At 39.2% G+C, this 18,674-nt stretch overlaps 1 protein-coding gene across 1 annotated transcript in view; it reads left to right on the forward strand.

Annotated features, from left to right (window-relative positions):
• Positions 1-12,896: 12,896 nt before the first annotated feature.
• SMARCAD1 (SNF2 related chromatin remodeling ATPase with DExD box 1) overlaps positions 12,897-18,674 on the forward strand; it is a 40,733-nt gene continuing 34,955 nt past the window's right edge. Inside the window, exon 1 of the mRNA XM_026698316.2 lies at positions 12,897-13,043. The gene's annotated coding sequence lies outside the window, so the exon portion shown is untranslated. The remainder of the gene's footprint in view (positions 13,044-18,674) is intronic.

Below are 18,674 nucleotides of genomic sequence, written 5' to 3' on the forward strand. Positions count from 1 at the left end.
GACTTCAACTCCCAGAATTCTCCAGACAACTAGTTGGTCCACAAGTCTTAAAGTTGCCAAGTTTGGAGACCTCTGATTTATAGCACATCCGGGGGAAGAGGTCATTCAGAATTTCAAGTGAGTTTTCATCCATAGCTCTGATAGTGCTTTCATCCTTCTTGCTACCTAACTCAAAACAATAAGCAATAATTTTCATGGAGGTCTGGGATTAATAATGGAGATGCATTTGTTTTTAACCTCTTCTTTAAAAGCTTAAGGCTACATATATAGGGGGAAGTATTCTCACTTTTCCCTGACAACAAACTTGTAGGATAATTTGGACTGAGAGATAACAGGTCCACAATTACTCAATGAATTCCATGATCAAATGGGGTCTCTCTAGTCCTGGAGCAAAGTATAATCTTTTACCTTATACTGCTATGGTGCCTGGCTGTTCCTTCTGCTAAATAATGAAGATAGAAAATGGAACTACAATTAGAAATTTAAATTCTATACTCACTCCATCTTTGTTCACTGGAAACTGACCATTCAAAGCTGCCGCCAGTCCTAGCACGCTGACTGTGTTACTTGGAATGTCAACATTTTGGACTTCCTTTTATGTTTTAAAACGTAATTCCTGCAGACGGTAGAAGCAGCCCTATAAAATATTCTTTTAAAGGCTTTGGTCATTCAATCCAAAGCCATCAGCATAAAACATATTTGTGGATTTTTCCTGACCTAAAAACTCTGAAAAAGGAAATGTCCTCCATTGATTGCTTCAGGTATAGCAAAAACAACCTCTTTTTAATTTTTCCTTATCAATTCTTAATCCTTTTCAGGGAAGATCATTTATTTTCTACCTTTCATTCAAAGAAGAGAATTTAAACAATAGAGATTGGTGGGTAGAGTGCTGAGTTCTTGTTCTTTAAAAAGAGAAAAGAACCCAGAACTAGTGGCTACCTGAAAATAAATTCTACTCAATTCAGCATGATCTTAAATTTGAGAGGGATTGGATAACCCTTCAAGTGAAGAACTGCCATGTCTGGCTTCTATTCCCCAGAGAAATTTGCCAAGTTCTACTCACATTCCCACACAGGTAAACACAAAATGAGGTACAAAAATAAATGTAGAAAAAGACAGCTGTCATTTGAAAAGCAATATTATGTTTATCTGTTGATCTTTCTTGAACTGATTTCCAAAAAGAATATCTCAATGGTAGGCATTATGGCAACAAATCTCCCTTTATAAATTTCCCACCTCCCTTTTTAAAATTAATTAATTAAAAGCAATAGCCATTAGGAAGCTGCTGTATTGCAACACAAAACATCAACCTCCATGCCATCTGTATTTTCAAGAACGTATCTGGCGTCCTATGGCCACTATACACGTTCTTTGAAATAAAAATAACAGGAGACTGCAGGTACAGGAGAAGATACTGGCTGGTGTGTGACAGGACAATGAATGCTCTTTTTTACTCCCCATATGTGTTGCACACAGATAAAAAGAACCCAGCTGAACCCATTATTTTTAAGCCAACTCTACCATTATCCTGGGCAACTGAAGTTCAGAGCTGTGTTTATAGGTAGCAGCCATTCTGAGTTATGATGAACCCTCAAAAAGGTACTTACAACCTCATTTTGAAATTCTGGTGGTGGCACTCCCCCTGCTGTTGGGAAGCCACATTTTGGATGCTTGTCAATTGACTCACTATTACAGCTGTGACTCCATTCTGTGATCATATGACCACAATTTATAATGATTGTTTTGCCAGTTTCTATTGTTTGAGGCTTGTTTTCCAGCAAAAAAAAAATGGCCTTAAGAATGAAAGGACTTGCTTTGCAATCGCCCCGTTCACTTTATATTTGGCATGTTTTCTTTACAGCTGATGAAAAAAAAAACATGATGTAAAATCAAGTCAGTCACATGGGTGCTTCAACATACAACCATCATGGCTTACAGTGGAAATTCCAGGCTCCATTGCAGTTGATATTGGAGAACTACCTATACAGGTATATCAACCTGGACAGAAGGAAAAACAAAGCAGAAGAGAAAGCAGGGAGAGTAAAAGAAATGGTAGGATATTGTAACCTCACAATAACTTTCCCTTTAGAAACTGATGCACTGTCACAGGTCATGACTGCTGTGGTTGCCATTTTATAGGACAACAGCATTGTTGTTGCTTCAACATTGCCTCAAAATGCCACATGGGATCATCATTAATGAATGGTTGTCCTCTTTATAATTATGTTCCTATATACAACAAGGGACCAAAAAAGTATTTGTGCTCACAGTAACTTCTGCACAAGGTACTACCATTTTGGGTATATTCAAATAGTTCACGTGATGCATTGGATTCCAAATTTCAAAGTACAGATGTGGGAATCAAAATGAAGGCTCATCAACCAGGTATCAGATTAGAAGGGGACTGTCACACAGATATATTATTCACTCAGGAGAAAAAGCAGGCCAGAAATTCATAAATTTAGAACAATTTCATTTAAAAAAATCTGTCTCAACAGTTGCTGCACTGATTATATCCATCTAAAATAAAATTGAGTTTTCGCTAGAAAATTGCATTGATGATTCAAGATTATGAACTTAAACTGCAAACCTTTCTCCCCCTAGTGGACAAAATAGGAAATGACTGTGAATTATTTCTGTTTTTACATTTTACCACATAAATTCTACTTGGAGCCATCAAACTTTAAAAACCTATAATGATAAGGCAAGCTTACTTATTAGTTACGGCTTTCTTAAAGTGCTGATTTTTTTCAAAGGAGAATTAATAACACAAACCTTGCTGATAAATAAATGAAACCGTTAACCCAGCAAGTTAGGCCTTTTAATTACTTTAGACCTACTTTCCATTCCTCTGCATCCTGGAGAGAACCAATTAGGTTGGCCACTGAAAAACCTAATAGGTGTACAAAGGTTGTACTTTTCTCTCCTGTTAATTAGGAAGCTATTATATATCAGTAGCTATTAAGTTTTTTGAGGCAGAATTAGCTCCCCAGGTACTATAGGGCACTAAAGCACATGGAAATTATCTAATCAAAATCTTAAGAGCCTTTTTTCAAGGGCCCTGCTGTGTTTCTAACACATTTGCAGGAGCTGAACTGTTCTAGTCTCGCCTGCAACAGGTTTTATTTGTCAATTTAATTATGAGCTTAAACTAAGTTTTGCTAAGGTACTTGTTTTTAGGAGCTCTGATTCTTTATAATTTCAACTCAGCAAGATCTAGTCCCATACATCTGTGGGAATCTTTGATCCAAATTTGCTAGGGCCAAAACTGGAATTCAACATAAATATCCAGGTTCAAGATACAGTCCTCCAAAATAAGCAGGAGCTTTTACTATACATTTTGGGTTGAAGATTAATAGAAGGCAGTTTATTTTAAAGCTCTGACCACAACAGTATTAGAAAGTATGATAACATCACCATTTTTAGGCTTAATACCCATGGCCAGTTTTTAAATCTGAGTTCCTAGCCTTAAATTTTTGCTATGCACTCTCTTTAGTTTCCATGTTCTGACCTTATCATTTCCATTACTGTTTATTGACAAGACATGATCCAACCAAGTATTATATTTACCTCTTGCTTGCTGTCTAGTACCTTGGGATCATTATCTACTCTATCATCATTATTATGCAGTGTCAGAACCTACCATAAGTAACCTATCCTATGATATGAAGGTGATCCTCAATGTATAATCTTTGTGTGGTTGATAAATGAGGATTACCTGCACAGTTCACAAGATCTTGCAATACACAAAACTTTATTCTGTGGTACATAGTGACATACATGGCCTGATCCATCTGGCATTCAAGAAAGGCTTAAAAACATGGCTGTTTTCTCAGATGTTGAGTTGGGAAGTTAACAAGACCTATGGTTGTGATTGCTGTTGTCCTTGACTGCCATTATGCACATTTTTATTTTATTCTTCTCCGTTCTTTTACTGAGTTTTAACTTTATTACCTATCCAGAGCAAGTATTATGGGCTGATGGCCATACAAATTCATTTACTGTAAGTAAGTAGATGGAAAAAAAATACTGTCCTTCCAACAATATAAATTTCAGGGATCCCTGGAAATATTCAGAATGGATTTTGGTCTTGCTTACTGTTGCACTCACTGTGTACTGCAATTTACAGGTGCTGAATATGTGTAAAGCCCCATATAGATGGGGCCAGGTTATCTGCGGGATTGCCTCTCCTTATCTGCCTGCCCCACCATGTCAGATACAGCGACTATCCTCCAGGTCCCTTCCATTAAATGTCATTTAGTCAGTGGGATCTAGGAAGGGCATCTTTCCCATTATGGCCACTGTCCTGTGGTACATCCTTTACGCAGTGATCCAGCAGGCTTCCAATCTTTTTAACCCTCCAAAATGTTGTAAAGTATTGGCTCTTCCCCCAAGAGCTAGAATTGAGTAAGATGGGAGCTTCTACATGGTTTTTTTTTTTTTTGAAAACAATTTTATTGGTTTTTTAACAAACAAACAAAACAAACAAAACATAAAAACATCAGCTCTCTTCCATACTTATATACAAACAGTGTGTCGGTTGGTTCATCAGTTCTGTGCATTCATTTCGTAGTCTCAATTACAATTATATTACACAATAACTCTTATTATCAATCCAAACTTATATATCCTCATATCATTATTAAAAAAAAAATCATTTGACTATACTTTTATTCATTCATGCCTTATGAGATAACTATAATTTAAATAATTTATTCTATAACAAATCATATAATCATACCAATTCTATCCCAAAAAAAGAACACTTTATAAATGTAATGTCAAATAGCAAAAAAAAGAAAAGAAAAAAAAGTCAATAATATTCCTTATTACCTAACATTCTAAATATTCTATTTTTGTATTTCATCGTCCAACCATTGATAGAAAAGGTCCCAAATTGTATAAAATTGTTTATCTTCTTGCTCTCTAATTTCAAATGTCAATCTACTCATCTCAGCACATTCCAATATTTTCTTAATAATTTCTTCCAAGGAGAATGGGAGAGGTGCCAGGTTTGTTTTATGGTTTTGTTTGTTTCTTCTTTTCATTATCAGGAACTGCCCCAGAATTGGATTCTAAGGTGGGCAGACATATAAATCTTCTACACAAATAAACTGTAAAACTAAGGGTCCCTCATGTTTATATTCTGCATTTTTTTTTCTATCAAGGAACCTAGTAACCAGATCAAAAGTGCTGCACCGGGCACCTTCAAATCATAATAGTTTTTCCAACCAGACATCCTTCAAATGTGTTGAATTACAACTTGTCAAATTCTCCCCTAACAATCTGAACTGGAAACATTTAATCCAAAAAGCAGGTTTCTCAGAGCTCTGACTAACAACATTTGTTAGACAAAAAAGTTTAAGGTCCCAACAATACAGAATATATGTAGCTCAGGGATGATCTGTTGGGTTCTGATGTTCTTTGAATTCAGTTGTTGTTTCCTGAAGTTGTTTCATCACCAGGCTCAGTAATATGATCCACTGCATGCAACAGTGGACTTGGCTGGTTGGCGAAGAAAGAAACAATAGCCTAGTCAGGAACAATCAAGGATACTATATCCCCAATAAAGATTGGCAGGGCAAACTACTATATGTAAACAATAAGTGAATTCCACTCTGTGAATGTATGCAAAAAGGCAACCAAGCTCAAGCCATACCAAGAACCCAACAGAAATCTGAGATTTAACATAACAATTTCAATGAATCTTCAAATTTGAAATGAAAAACCTAAGCAAATCATTGCAGTGGCCAATAGCCTATCCCATTGATTTTGCTTGTCTGAAGCCGGCTGGGCAGATTGCAATGGGCAATCCGATGCCCTGGGACACTGCAGCCATTGTAAATACATGCCAGTTGCCAAGAGACTGATTTCTGATCTTGTGACCATGGGGATGCTGCAATGGTCCAATCACAAGTCATTTTTTAAAGTGTCATTGTAACTTTGAATGATTGCTAAACAAATGGTTATAAGTTGAGGACTACCTGTATGAACCAGATGTCTGCTGACTTCTAGACCTCTTAAAGTAAACTATCTAAAGCCTAGACAGAATTTCTGAATTGATACTACTAGTATATATTTGTATACAGTACTAATCCCCAACTTTTTTTACAAAAGATCTTAAGCAAGAGAATGTGCTGATGTGTTGTGCCTCTTCTACCTGAAACACCAGCAGATGTTTCAAATCCTAAAGGAGTTTTGCTCAAGAATAGACCTGGAGATATTTTTATAATAAATATAATTATTAAATCCTTTGGCTGACTAAAAGTGAATTTTAAGAAGGTAAGTATTTCATCAATTACTTTGGACTACTTCAGGCTAGTAAATATTCATTTTATAGAACATTTAAGAAATAAAAAGAAAGTTATTATCACGAAGTGTGGTTCACTGGGTAGATAAAAAAAAAACCACTTGATTGCTGTTGTTACTTAAAACCTTAACTCTTAGTAGGAAAAAACATTTACTGCTGCTTCTGGACCAATTCCATTATTTAACAAGTTATTATTTTTGCTACAAATTGTAAAATAAATAAAAACAAACTTCTGGAGCAATGTCTCAAAGGAAGCTTCTTTATCCCTACAGATGATGTATATCAGTGGTCCCGAACCTTTTTTGTGCCGCGGCCCGGTACCGGCATCACAAAATCATCTGTGGCCCGGTACCGGCATCAGCACGCATGGCAAGGCGAGCCGAGCGACCGGCCAGCCAATTGTCCCCCGCTTCTCCCCGCCATCTTCAACTCCTCCTTTGTACCTGTGTCGATGGGCTTCGGTTGCTCGGCTCGCCTTGCCATGCATGCTGAAAGAATCCTCGCGCCTTAGTTTTGTTCGAAGCCGCCCCCCCCAATGAAACTAAGGCGTGAGGATTCTTTCAGCACCCAAACGCCGCTTTCTACCCGGAAAAGCTCACCGGAAGCACTTTTTCATCAAAACAAGATGGCGGCGCCCAGCAAACTGGCGGCCCGGTAGAAATTGTTCCACGGACCGGTACCGGTCCCCGGACCGGTGGTTGGGGACCCCTGATGTATATAGTAATATCAGTCAAGCTTCTCAGAAATGACCCTGTAAAATCAGACATATTTTCCCCAGAACACCCAATGTTTTAAAGAAACCTAACTGTGAAACCTGAGCAGTTTGCTTGGATGTTGGCATAATCTTTCACTCCAACAAAACATTTTCTAGCTACTTTGCAATTGCCATGTTTGGTAGACTATATTCATAATTTTCTCAACAGGTTGTGGTAAAGTTGTGGCTGTAATATATATTGATTATAAAAGTTCCAGACAAAGTTTCCATGACATTTTTTTTAGTGCAAGATTGTTAAGGGTGAGCTGAATAGCAGGATAAACAGATATACAGCTAACCTGAACACTGTACTGAAAAAGTAATCAACAGTTCATCAAATTGACTATCAACTGGGCTGCCACAAAGTCGTGGATTTCTGAACATTTTAATGAATGACATGAGTGAGGAAGGAGAAAAAATGCTTATCAAATCAGCAGTTAACATAAGATTGGATAGGTCACTAATACCCTAGAACAGCGGTGGGCAAGAGGTGAGTGCGCAAAATTCCATTTGTGCAGAACCACCTATTCTCCCCCTTCCCGGTGTCCCCAACACTGCCAGCACTGCCACCGGTCCGCAGAGCCAAAAAGGTTGGAGACTGTTGCCCTAGAAGATACAGCTAAAATAGGGAATCAACTATTTAAAATAGGTTAAAACCAACTACTCCAAATGGAACATTTAACGGATATATACTTTTAATGAGCCATAGTGGCACAGTGGTTAGAATGCAGTACTACAGGCTACTTCTGCTGACTGCCAGGTGCCTGCAATTTGGCAGTTTGAATCTCACCAGGCTCAAAGTTGACTCAGTCTTCCATCCTTCCAAGGTAGGTAAAATGAGGAGGCAAATTGTTGGGGGCAACAGGCTGATTCTGTAAGCTGCTTAGAGAGGTCCGCAAAGCACTATGAATCAGTTTGATATGACTGCAAAAATAACACATGAAATTTTGGGCTGCAACCATAGAGAGGAGGCTTCCAAATCTATGGATATAGTAATTCCAGCATAATTTTGCATTGGTCAGATCCTATCTCAAATACTGTGTAAAATTCTGAGCATCCAAATAACCATGGCAGTTGGATCGGGTTCAAATAAAGGCAGTGAAAGTCCTACGAAAATTGCAGAAATCTGGAACATTAGGAAGTTTCAGCCCTTCAAGATAGGCCAAGAAACAGACATTACAAGAATCATTGGAGTTCTATTGTATTGTTATAGGCTATAAAGACAAAACCTTGATTTTATTAAAAAAAAAGTCACAATGAGAGCATTCTGGATTTCTTTTCCATCTTAGTACCAGAGTAACGGAAAAGCAGGACTATAGTACCAGAAACCAGAATGGATGGGTACAGGTAGTAATTGTTTAATGACCACTCATTCAACCATTCAAAGTTAGGATTATGCTGAATAAATAGTAGCTACAATCAATCCTTGGAGTTTCAGCTTTGCAGCGTGCCCATGATTACAATTTGTGACTTCAGCCAACTCCCCACAAGCAAAGTCAATGGGGAAGACAGCAGGGAGTTAGTAGTGGTCATATTCTTGTTTAACAACCAGTTTTGTCCTTGCTTTATGATGGCAACCAGAACTCCCAGCAATATTTTAGAATATTTTTCTTTTAAAGGTCATCTTCTCCGATACACATCTATAAGTTCAACTGCTTTTGTAATGCCTTACTTTATTCAATTTACTTTAAATTATTATGTGTTTTTTTTACTGTAGTTGTTCGCTTTAGATTCAAAAGTTAAATGCCTTGTAAATTGTCCACTACAATATTAAAATAGGCCTATGGGGAAAGCTGTTTTATCTGTTTTGAACAGAAGTCAAACCTAAGTCCTTTTATAAAACAAAAATAAACACATCTGTCTCATCTATAGGCACATTTGTCTCATCATCTAACTATAAAGTAATATGTCATTTTTGTTCTGGTATATGTTCAAATCAAATTAAAAAACTACATTTACAAAAGACTGATGACAGGTTGTCATTTCTATAATAGTAGAATTCAAACTAATTTTTACAGGTGCAGTTTCTTTTCTTTTTCTTTTCTCATGTATCTTGATTTTAATGAAAGATGGACAAATTAGGAACTCTTTTAAGAGCCAACAATCAATAATTTGACATATAACGATTTATTTCCCACTTTTTCTCAAGTCTTTCCTTGTTTGTTTTTGTTTCTTTAGGTTTACTTTCACAATAAAAGACACATTAAAACGCACATTCTATTCAAGGCATAGGATATATGTCCTGGCTTGCATTTTACTCTTTTTTTTGACAGCTTACCTTTAGAGCAGAGTAATTAATACAGAGCAATATAGTATTTCTAGTTTATGTTTTTCTCCTCCTCACTTTATTTTTCTATTGCTCTGCATCTGCTTTTGGTTTAACTTTCAGTTTCTCAATACTTTATAAAAGTGCTTTTAATTTTTCAGCAGTCTTGATTGTTGCATTATGTTTCACTGCCATTTTCTGATTGAACATATGCAAAACATACAACAGAATATAAATTTTGTTATCCCAGGTAAGTGCCCTCAGATATGCCAAAAGTTGATCTTTTATGATCCCTTTGGGACATATTGGGTGGAAATCACAAGTCTAACACATCTGAAAAAGATCAAAACACAGGAAGCTATTACAAATAATCCAGGGATTGTAAGAGCAGTTTTTGTCTCAACCTTTCCTTCTGTTCCTGAACTCCCAAGCAATATAGATGAGATGTGCTTGTAACAGAAAAATGTCTATGAAGTTAATAGACAGAATACCAGACATATGAAAATATTTTGAACTTAATTTCCAGTTTGTTCCAACTCCATTTGAAATGTCCACATGTGCTAGTCTTCAAAGGACCAGTTTCAAAATTGTAAAAGAATGTTGGCATCAAATAAGCAATTTCTAGATTAAAAAAAAAACATTAGGAAAGTTTATGAAGTCAATGGCAAACCTGAAACCTGGACGTCATGGCTAAAAACATTACTTCTGGAGTTAATCTGATTTCACCAGTGAAACTAGGATGCAGTTACTTTGGCATGTTCTCTAGCATAAATGTTTAGCTTTGCTGGTGATTGAATGTTTATTTTGCAATTGCAGCATAAAATGCAGGGAGTCCTTGATTTATAACAGTTCACTTAGTGACTGTTCAAAGTTACATCATTCGAAAAAGTGACTTACAAGCATTTTTCACATTTACAACAATTGCAGCATCCCCAGGGTCACCTGATCAAAATTCAGATGCTTCACAACTGACTCATACTTATGATGGCTGCAGTGTCCTGGGGTCATGTGATCACCTTCTGTGAGTTTCTGACAAGCAAAGTCAATGGGGAAACCAAATTGACTTAATAAACATGTTACAGTGATTCACTTAACAACGCTGGTAAAAAAGTTCGTAAAATGGGGAAAACTCACTTAACAAATGTTTCACTTAGCAACAGAAATTTTGGGTGTAAGTTGAGGATTACCTGTATTGGTTGTTTTCCTATCATTGTCTGATTAATTGGACAAGGAATTAATGATTGGGAATGATTATTTTTTGCTGGGAAACACACTCAAAACCAAGCTCCAGAGGGTTGCTTCCAGCTCAAAACATTTCCAGAGCAGCTGGATGAGCTGTTTTGAGCTTGGAAAGCTTGGCAACTCCACATGAGGCACTCATTTTGAGTTCAGCCTATTTTATTATCTATGGAGATTCTCACACATCCAGGTCATGGTTGTTCCAAAGGTGCTTTTTTCAGGTTGTTCAAAGGTAGATTTTCTGGTTTTTCTTTGAAGACCTTTCTCTTCTCATTCAAGAAGCTTCTTCAGCTCTGACTTGACGGCGGGAATGGAAGGAACTCATCAGGACAAGATTCAGCAGTCCATCTGCATTTAAAAGACAAAGGCCACTCTTTTGAAGACAGCAATATCAGGGTTAGGGTTAAATTTACATCTGGTTCGCCCAATCAGTAGTTGAACTGACCGGCTGGCCCTGCCCATCCCACCCTGCCCCTCCCAGGAGTCTCCACGCAGCCAGTTTTGGATGCAGATAAGTGTAGGGGCTGCGTGGAAGCTCTGGGAGGGCAAAAAATGGCCCTCCCAGAAGTTTGGAAATGGGCCTGTTTCCTGCTTCCGGAGGGCCTCCAGACCCTGGGGGAGGCCGTTTTCACTTTCCCAGAGGCCCGAGGAAAGCCTCTGGACTCTGGGGAAGGTGAAAAACAGCCCTCCTGGAAGTTCTGGAAGTCCAGAAACGGGCCTGTTTCCTATTGGCCTCTGGAACCTGGGGGAGGCTGTTTTCGCCTTCCCAGAGACCCAAGGGAAGCCTCCAGACTCTGGGGAAGGCGAAAAACAGCCTTCCTAGAAGTTCCAGTAGGTCATGCCCACCATGGTCACGCCCACCCAGCAACCGGGCAGAGAACCGGTTGCTGGGATTTTTGAATCCCACCCCTGAGCAATGTTCACATTTTGGACAGAGTACCGCTGGTTTGAAAGAAGGGTCAAAGAGACCATCTATATCAAAATTGAACATCCCTCTCTCAGCAGAGGGGGAGGGATATGACATCATCTACCTCCAAACTACAACACAGTCCTTTCAAGAGTTCCCAGAAGGCTGCTCACCCATTTGCACCACTCAAGTGACCCTGAGGACACAGATTAACCTCCAAGTGGCCTCAACTTCCATTTCCCACCATCCCGTCAGAGCTGAAGAAGCTCCTTGGATGAGAAGCAAAAACTGTCTTCAAAGAAAAACCAGAAAGTCCAGTTGCCTGTTGAAAAAAAAAAAGCATTTTTGGGATAACCTATTTTGTTCATAACCACTGCCTTGGGTACCCCAAGTGATGCGCAGCTGTTGCCCCTCAGGAGTTTAGTAGGGGACATTCCTTTGTGACTCATATTGTCCAGCACTGAACTGAATTCCGACCACTTTAAATGTCTCGAAAGATTGCAACTCAAGGAATTCTTCAAATCCAACCGAGGGATAGAATCAAAATCACATGAAGTGTTAATGCCACTTAATAATGCCTTGGTAAAAATGTAAAAAAGATGCTGAGACTCGAGAGAGTGCAGAGAAGATCAACAAAAATGATTAGGGGACTAAAAGCTAAAACATATGAAGAACGGTTGCAGGAATTGGGTATGTCTAGTCTAATGAAAAGAAGGACTAGAGGAGACATGATATCAGTCTTCCAATATCTCAGTGGCTGCCACAAAGAAGAAACATTCAAGCTATTCTCCAAAGCACCTGAGTGCAGGACAAGAAGCAATGGGTGAAAACTAATAAAGGAGAGAAGCAACTTAGAACTAAGGAGAAATTTCCTGACAGTTAGAACAACTAATCAGTGGAACAACTTGCCTCCAGAAGTTGTAAATGCTCCAATGCTGGAAGTTTTTAAGAAGAGATTGGATAACGATTTGTCTAAAGTGGTTTCCAGCTTAAGTTGGGGATTGGACTAGAAGACCTCTAAGGTCCCTTCCAACTCTGTTATTCTATTCTATTCTATTCTATTCTATTTTATTCTATTCTATTCCATTCCATTTCATTCTCTAATTGTACACAATGAAGCTTATGAAGTACTTTCTCCTCAAGGAAAGCGCCGAGAACTGCGCCTGCGCATTCCATTGAGGTTCGGCCATTGGGCGCGCTTGGATATCACCCTCACCATTCAATGTAAACTCCTCGGCTATTGAGGTGGGGGAAAAAACTGGACCAACGAGATGCTGGGCACAGGGAACGGCGGGGGGGGGGGAGAAAAAAAAACACCCCCGTGAGGTCATCACTAAGCGTCATTGTGAGGCTAGCGGGCTTTCTTCAGTCCAGAGCCGCCCGGCTCTTGGCAAAGGGCTCGGCGCGTCCTGTCGTCGTCATCCTCATTGTCGCGGTTGTTGTCGTCATCGCTGCCGCCGCTGCCGCCAGGTTCCTTCTGCCCCCGCATTTCACCCCATATCTTGTTCTGTTTTGCCGCTGCCGGTCTGCAGGCGCTCCTTGCCTGCCTGGTCGGAGTGGGCCCGCGGTAAGGAAAGCGCGGGAAGCCGCGTGCATAGCTGTGGAAGGATGCTCGTTCGCCGGCCCGCCCGGCTTCCTGTCTGCTTCCTCCCCCTCCCCCTTCCCTTCTTTGTCTCCGTCTGTTTCTCGGCCGAGCCGCCACGGGGAAGGAGAAAAAGCAGGGGGACGGGGCACTGGCGTGGACGGGGTGCCCGAGGGGCTCCCTAGGTGTCGTGATCGTGGAGGTGGGCTAGAAATCCCGGGTGGGGTGGGAGGTCAAGGAAGCGATCTCAAGGGAAGACGGGCGGGGAGGCTGGAAGAGATGAGGAAAGATGGTGGAAAAGGGGGGGAAAATCCGAATAAAATAGGGAATTTAGGTGGGGGGGAGGAAAAGAGACCCACGAGAGACTGGGGGTGTGGGAGGGGGGTGATTAAGGCCTGCTCGATTCTGGGGAGAAACGGTGTTGCCTCGGAGGGAGGGGAGCTGTGTGTTGTTGATGGAGGAGAATTAATGTGAAAAATCTGCAGTTAGAGATGTGGGGGAGGAATCTCGTTTCCAACCAATGATGAGCAGAAGAAGAAACAATAAAATAAATCCTACCAGAAGGGAGGGGAAGCCGGAATGATCTGCCTTCAGGCGAGGAACGCCTTTGGGATAAAGAGAGGTGCCCTTGTTATTGGGTTGAAGATATCGTGCCTTTTCACCAGGCGAGCAGGAGGAAATCTTATCTAATGCAGAATATATTAGATAGATAGATAGATAGATAGATAGATAGATAGATAGATAGATAGATAGATAGATAGATAAAAATATACATACACACATACATACATATATATATATAAAATAACCAAACAAAGCTGAAACGGCTGTGAAAGTCTGACTCAGACGAACACAATACAGAAGCCTGATGATGGCAGATGAGATTCTGCCAAAACGTTGCTACAACTTTAAAAGCACAACTATAATGACATGGGAAAATACCCGAACAAAGCTGAATACCATACATACATAAACATATACATACATGCATACATACATACATACATACATACATACATACATACATACATACATTCTGTAGCTATTAGGCATGGATGGATGGATGGATGGATGGATGGATAGATAGATAGAGATACATATATATATATTCTGTACCTATTAGGCATGGATGGATGGATAGATAGATTAATAGATAATAGATGACTGCAAGCCTTGTAGCATCTTGATGAATCTTTTAGGAGAGGCTTTGCTGGCTGGGGACTTCTGGGTGTTGAGCTCCTCCAGGCTTAAAGTGGCCAAGGTTGAAAAACACTGTTCTAGGAAGTCCTCTTTAAAACTGCCCTATGTAGAGAGAGTGGTGATAAAAAGTTTGCCTTGCATTTATGACCTTTTACTGGTTGTAAAAGAGAGGAAAGCTAAGCACAGTGACAGTTTCATTTAGCACCCACTTGGATGAATGGTCTGAATTGCTGATCCCATGTGGTCACTACTACATGAGGACTGCCTTTACATTTATCATATGCAAACTGTTATGCAATATACTAGGGTAGGTTTTCTGTCCTAGTAGGATGCAGTCTTGGTTTAGTCATAAGAGATGATCTGAAATATTTTGATTAAAGGATAAAAATGTATTAATTGCTGTATAAAAATTAGTGGGTTTGAATTAAGGGGTGTTTTTATACACATACGGGGTTGAAGGTTGGTTGCTGACTGTTTTACAGTAGAAATAAAGTACCTGAGAATAAATTCAGTGCTTAACCAATGATTCAATGTTGAGAGCACGTAAGGCTCTTGATGTTTTAATATGTATTTTTTAGATAAACCTTTCCTTGGGGTGAAGTTAGAAATCTGTGGGTTGAATATACATATACATTCAGAGGATGCTGTGTTGGCTAAGAGGCAATAATTATTTTCAAAAATGTTAGTATATGAAAATATTAAAGGAATATGGAACTGCAAATTAATGTATTAGATTGAGGGACTTGTATCAGACAGGAAAAAAATGGAACAAAAAGTCGTAAAGTAAATGTTAATGGCAAAATATACAGCAAATAAATGGCTTTGTGAACCTTGGTAGATTGTTCTCTGAAAATAGAAAAATGGAGGGATTTTAAATTCGAATGCTGACAAAATTCTAGGTAGTTTGTGGTCTGTAACCAGATGAACATTTATTAAAATAATTTAAAATGGGTATAAAATCATGCTTCTGTCTACCTTGTTATATGAAAATAATAATTATGTCATGAAAAATATAAAAGTAACCAATGCGGTGCGAATGTAGTACAGGCAGCCCTTGATTTACAACAATTCATTTAGTGATCATTCAAAGTTACAACGGCACTGAAAAAGTGACTTATGACCATTTTTCATACTTATGGCAGTTGTAGTATCCCCATGTTCACGGGATCAAAATTTGGATGCTTGACAACTGGTTCATATTGTTGTTATTGTTATTATTAATTGAATTGATATTGCTGCCTATTCGCGCATGGTGACTCAAGGCAGCTTACAGAATATAAAACCATATTTAAAACAATAAAAAACTAGCAAAAAGAATCAAATAAATTAATATAGTACAATATAACAAAATCACTCCCCAACTCCCACCCACCCACCCCGCCCCGGCGACAGCAGTTCACATGAGCCATTTAATGGGCTCCATCCCACTCTGGGTTCCCCAGGCTCCATATTTATGATGGTTGCAGTGTCTTGGCATCACGTGAACAGCTTTTGCAACCTTCTGCCAAGCAAAGTCAATGGGGAAGCCAGATTCACTTAAGAACCATGTTACTAACTTAACACATGCAGTGATTCAGTTAACAACTGTGGCATTGTCATGCTCCTGGTGGAGACTGAGGAGGAGGAGGAGGAGGAACAGCTGACAGGGAGTGGAAGTGTAGCTCTAGAGGTTGTGGAGGAGGCTGGGGAAGGGCAAGGAGTGGCTGGGCAGTCAGAGGAGGACCCAGGCCCATCCCCTCTCCATCCTAGGGCACGCGGTGAGGAGAGGTTAAGGGAAAGATGTGGTCTACTGGGGAGGACAGGGCCTTGATCCTCTTCATAGGCTGCAGCTATGACAACTGGATAAGATAATAGACAGGCATACAGGCAAGTGCTGGAAACAAAGTGTGGAAATATCTCTAGTTTATTGTTCCTCTCTGAGTTTGACATCCTTCGCAGTGTGTGTTCTGATATCTATGGACATATACAGCCCTTATCTTGCCTGGTTTGTGTTGTTTTTTACTCTTTATAATTTAAACGGCATTTCCTCCGTCTTATAACTGCTTGCGTGGGAGGTTTTTGTCTCCAGTCAAGGATATTTGGAGCTTGGGAGCAAAGTAAAGGAATAAAAGGGGCTTCACCTGTTTTTTTGTGACTGTGTTTATTTTTTATCCCACCCTGGGTCATTACAGGCATCATAACATGGGGCAAAACTCACTTAACATAAATTTTGGACTTAATCATGGTTGTAAGTCAAGGACTACTAGTACTAAATATGAATGTGATAAAACAAGTAAAGAGAGTCAAGAACGAATGGGGGATGAATCACTAGAGTGAAAAGTGAGTGACCACAATAGAAAAGTATCTTGAAGTTCTTTAGTCATACTGAGAGAATGAATAAGATTTCAAGTACATGAATTGAGTTTAAATGGCTCTACAAGATTGGGAATGGTGATCAGATGGAGGTGTTGACAATTTCAAAGAGGGAGGAGTGAAAGGTTAAAATGCGTAAGGCAATGTATAGATGTAGGGGGAAATGGTTTGAAAGGATAAAAATGTATTGAAAAGAAGAGTTAATGGTGGCATACTGTAAATTAGATTTACTTAAATTGCATTTTCTTTTCTGTGGTTAATTTATTTTGTTCTATTTCGCGTTTACGTGCTGTACTTTGCATTACATTACCATGAAAAACTTAAAGCATGACAATAGTCTGCAAAGATTTGTGTTTCAAGCCCACCCTGCAAAAATGTACATTTGTGAAAGGCTACATTCCCAGTCAAAGCACATTCCTTCATAGAGCTTCTGTAACTACAGATCTTGAATATGGGAAGAAGGCTCATGATGCTGCTAAACTGCTGTTCTTGGAATCTCAGAATCTCACCCAGATAAAAGTAAACGATTGCTGGAATGACAGATGAGAGATGGAACTCTTTACCCTCAAATTCTCAGCTGTTTTCTAGGCATACAAATAGTCACTGTCATTAAAGTGAATCTCTTTCTACGTATTTCCATAATATAATATATATTCAACTTCACTCTTTCTAGGGCCCTCCATGAGGGCTTCTCAGATTAGAAAAATAAAAACTCTGATTAAAGGGCCTCATGTGTTGAGACTTAATATTTTTTGTGCAGGGAGATGGTAAACATATACAAACACTTAATTTCTTTGTGTTATGCAGAAGGTGAATGTCCTTAAAATGTTTGGACAGTACTAAATTGTGCCACAACCTTCATAGTCTTGGTCAGAGTTTCAAATAAAAAAATTGTGAGTGCATCTGAATTTTATTGATAAGCAGCAGCTTTCAGAGTTGAACATTTGCTTATATACTCATTTGCTACACAGGGGGAAAAGGGTGGTCTTTGATAGCATCTAATAGGAAGGTTAAAAAGTGAACACGATCATTCCAAAGACTATAAATCTTTCTACCCTTCAGAATGATTATTTGCAACCTTCCCAGCAGGCTTACAACAAACAGAATCCATGGGAGAGGCAGGATTCACTTAATGACTGCATGATTCATTTAACACCTATAAGTGATTCAATTAACAGCTGGGGTAACAAAGGTCGTAAAATTGGGAGTGACTCATTTAATAACTGACTTTCTTAGCAATAAAAATGCTGGTTCCAATTGTCATAATTCAAAGACTAGCAGTATAAGGAAATTTCCCTATAGTGGTTTCTGAATGTTAGCTTCTATCTTAATTTTGCGCTGACACCCTTTTGACTGTCTATGGAGATTGTCAGTCATTCAGTTTATGGTGTCCCAAAGGTGCTTTTTCAGGAGGCAACTGGACATTCTTGGGGGTTTGTTTGTTTGTTTTTTGAAGTTTTGTTTCTCATCCAAGAAACTTCTTCAGCTCTGACTGGGATGGTGGGGAATGGAAGGATTTATATTCCTTGCGGACAGCTGGTCTTTTGCATTCTTTAGAGCAGAGGTCTCCAACCTTGGCAACTTTAAGACTTGTAGCTTTCAAGTGCCAGCTTTGCTGGCTGAGGAATTCTGGGAGTTGAAGTCCACAAGTCTTAAAGTTGCCAAGGTTGGAGACCCCTGCTTTAGAGAGTCCTTGAGACCACTAAGTTTACCTGTGTTCCTCAGGGTCACCTGTGTAGCGCAAACAGGTGTGGAGCCTTCTTGGCTGCAGGATGTTTTCTTCCCTGTGTTCCTTCACTGTTAAAGACAGGTGCAGACTGGTGGGGATGAGTTTGTGTTGTTTGCATCTCAAACTGAAACTTTTTGACTAATGTAAATATTTTGGCTCCATAACATTGTTGGCTGAACAGAGGGTATTGCATCAAGACAATAGTCCCATATTCTACATCTATTAATGATCCAGTCTGGCTGCCAAATAACTGCTTGAGATAAATAGCTGTGCAAAATCTTCAAATGAAGTTTTTTGTAAGAACATGTACTTTTCTCTCTGAATCACAAAAGTAG

The sequence above is a fragment of the Pseudonaja textilis genome, chromosome 6, assembly GCF_049901715.1.
Source record: "Pseudonaja textilis isolate UNSWEBS1 chromosome 6, rPseTex1.2, whole genome shotgun sequence".
NCBI classification, from domain to species: Eukaryota; Metazoa; Chordata; class Lepidosauria; order Squamata; family Elapidae; genus Pseudonaja; species Pseudonaja textilis.